The following is a 3,987-nucleotide window of genomic DNA, read 5'->3' on the forward strand; positions in this document are numbered from 1 at the left end:
TCCTATTGCATGTGATTTCTTCACATGCGCCTACTAGATTCCTTCCATGCTACTTTTGTCATTCACTTTTTGTCATTCATTTGTCTTTCAATTTTGTCATTCACTTGTTTTTTAACCTCATGTGCCTTTGCATGCAACCAATCATAATTCTTTATGGTTTCTAAACCTACTCACTTATTCATCTATAAATACTCTCCCATATCAACATTATCAAACCATCTTCATCACACTCTTTCCTTCTACCACATTTCTTTCATCTAACAAACTTAAGCTTTGCAAAATCGAATCATGTCTTTGTTAACTATGGGCGATGAACACAGAGGCACAATCGAGAATATCTCGGCATTTGTATGTTATCTCTCTCTTTTAGTTACTATTTATGGATTACTTGTAATACATATGTTCTTTGTGTTATACCTTTCAAATCTCTTTCTTTTTAGTTTCTATTTCTGGATTACATCTAATACATATTTCTTGAGAATGTATTTCTTCTTCTAATTGTATTTTCGTTTTTTTTTGTTATTAGGATCCGAAGCGGTTTAGATGTTGTGTACATGAATATGTACCCCAAGATCCTTTAATAGAACCATATATTAGAGGATGTGGATTTGGAAATCTCCTAAACATTGTTTCGTACTCGGTGGACTACAAGTTCATTCTGGCTTTGTTGGAGAGGTGGAGACCCGAGACCCACACATTTCACCTTCTGATTGGTGAGTGTACCGTCACACTTGAGGACGTGTACATGCTGATGGGTCTTCGTATAGATGGAAAGGCAGTGAATGGGAAAGTTAACCAAGACAACAATATATGCAATGAATTACTGGGTGCCCCTTTGTTAGACGACGAAACTGAGGGAGACACATCCAGTCAAGCAAGGGGGCAAGGTATAAATTTAAAATACCTTAAACAATATTATGCCAGTATAGTACTGTCTGAAGATTCAACCGAGTATGAGAAAATAATAAAAGCTTGGTGTTATATTATGATTTTATTTGGTAACTTTTTGTTTCCAGAAAGTACAGGTAATTCTATGAATATAATGTATTTACCTTTATTACGCAACATCAATAAGGTAAACACTTATAGTTGGGGTTCAGTTGTGTTGACCCATCTATATAGTGCATTGTGTAGAAATGCAAAAAAGAATACCTGTACTTTTTTTCATGTGCTTATTTGCTTCAAGCTTGGGGGTGGTCTAGGATGCCGTCGCTCGCCCCAGAAAATGAGCGTCCATTCGTGTTCCCCTTTGCAACCAAGTAAGTTTAGCACTTTACCATTCACCATTTAGTTAATTATATCTATTATTTAAATTAACAGTAAATAATATTTTCACTTCTTTTTATTATCTTAGGTGGTCAGTAAGGGGAATGAACTGCAATAGGTGTCTGAAACACGCTATTGTAGTCTATCGAAATCAATTGGATCACATTGGACATGATGATGTAATACTCCTACCAAACTATAGTTAATCTTAAAATAGTTCTCAAATTATTTTCCATCTAACGATTTGGTATTTTTTTCCAGTTTGTATGGAGGCCATATCTGGGTCTGGATCATGATGTGAACCATGACGATGCTGCAGTTTGGACAGCGAAGACACCAATTATCCGATTCACTACAATTGAAATGCACCAAAGTGACCGGGTCAAACTGCAGTTCGGAATGCTACAACATATTCCAGAATCTCCCACGTGTTTGGGGAATTGGCATCAAAAAAGGGTCGATGCACGGTGGGATTATTCTGACTGGAGAGACTTTGCAAAAGACATGTGTCGTCAATGGAGGAATCGACGATAACATATCCTGAACGAACCAGTCATCCAAGGTGTAAGACCGACTCAACAATATATGGCATGGTTTAGGTCTGTAACAACTCAGCAATTCGTATCTGAGCCACGATATTTGATGGATCCGCGCCAACTTGCTTCGTCATCGTATGTCCTACATCAATTCACCACCCAACACCAATGTGAACCCACCCAAACCTAACAACCAACCACACAACATCAACCGACCACATACTCAAACCAACCAAACACCCAACATCGCAACCCATTCATGCCAACCACCCAACAACGAACCATCCAACGTCGCAATCCATTCATACCACTCACCCAAACATAAAACCAAGAACCAAATCCCGCAACCACAACCGTCTATAGCACCGATGATTCATATGTGTCACGTCATCGTATCCCCCCACCATTTAACACCCAACCACTGTTTAACTATAGTACGCCCCAAGAACCATTGCTTCGTTTTCAAAACGACTCAATGACCCAATTTGGGAAACTATACCGTCCCTAATTCACCCAATTCACCCAACCCCAACGCCCTAACTATGATGACATGGGCACCAAACTCCATTATGGAAGCGCCGTTGGCCACAACCCCTCCGGATATTGGGAGCAAATGATGACACATCTGTCGAATACCGCTGGAACCTCTGCCGGACCTTCCAACCAGCCATCGCTCGATCAGGTTAGCACCCAAAGACCACAAACACCTCAAGAAAATCGTGGGAGACCTCGGAGACAACCTAACGCACCGGGATGTGGAACCGGGGGACGTTATAATCGGGCGGGTCATTAGGGTTTTGGTCATTCTAATGTAATCAATTATTATATATTTAATGAAGTCATTTTATTTTTATTTTTATTTATTATGTATTAAATAATAAATATTAAATATTAAAAACAAAAAATATTATAAAAAATTATAATTAAAAAAACACACACACACACACACACACACACACACAAGCGCCAACCCTATGGGCGCCTCCCTTAGCTGGAGGCTAAGGCGCCATCCCCATGGGCGCCTCCCTTAGGAGGAGGCTAAGGCGCCAACCCCATGAGCGCCTCCCTTAGGGGAGTCACTAGGGCGCCATCCCCATGGGCGCCTCCTATGCAGGCGCCAATTTCATTGGCTCCTCCTTTAGGACCCCAATGCAATTGGCGCCAATACGTCTGGCGCCTACCCTAAAATTTTAAGGGATGCGCCAACTCACCCGACACATCCTCTCCCAAACATGGTTATTTTGGAAATTTTTCTGAAAACTTGGTTATTTTCGTATTTAATTTCAAAAAGATGGTTATTTTAAAAAAAAATCCATTTTTTTAGCTTTAGAAACTAGTAATGTTGATTATTTCCAAAATGAAAAATAAAAAATAAAAATATTATGGAATAATTTAAAAAGAACAAAATCACTTAATATTTTTTTGTATATTTTTTTATATTAAAAATCAATTTAAATTACTATCCTAAAATGAAATGTTAAATGAAATTGAATTACTATCCTAAAATAAAATATAAACAAAATATTTCCAATTTTTTTTATTTTACGATATTTTGAGATTTTAGGCATAAAATCATAATTTTAATAAAAAAATAATATTTTTAATTAAATGATAAAAAATGTTTTTTTTTGACTTAATGTTCGATGATAATAATCTGGATAATTGATGATAGTAAATCAACAATAATTAAAAGGATCAATACTAATAATAAAGATATTAATGATATCCTCAAAAAAACATTTTATGAATTTTACTTATAAATAAGAATAATAATTGATAATAATAATAATAGCAATGTATTTATAATAACAAAAAAGATTTTGATGTTTTTTTTTAGATTTCTTTTTTGGTTTTTGGATTAAAAATATGTTAAAATAAGTCATACGATAATAATTAAATTAAATAAAAGTTTGAAGAAAAAACAATACAAATTTTGATTTTTAGATAAAAAATTCAAAAATTGAAAAAATAATTAAAAAATACAAATTTTATTTATTTTTGATTAACAATAATTAAAAAAATAAAAAATTAAAATAAAATATAATAAAATACCAAAATAGATTTTTAGATTAAAAATAACATAATTAATATAAAAGATAAATTTTGTAATTAAAAAACAGTTCCGCAAAGTGGTGAGTGAGATTTAAAGCTGATGATCTTATTTGATTCTTGCTATTTTAATTTT

Source organism: Lathyrus oleraceus, chromosome 3, assembly GCF_024323335.1.
Source record: "Lathyrus oleraceus cultivar Zhongwan6 chromosome 3, CAAS_Psat_ZW6_1.0, whole genome shotgun sequence".
Taxonomy (NCBI): domain Eukaryota; kingdom Viridiplantae; phylum Streptophyta; class Magnoliopsida; order Fabales; family Fabaceae; genus Lathyrus; species Lathyrus oleraceus.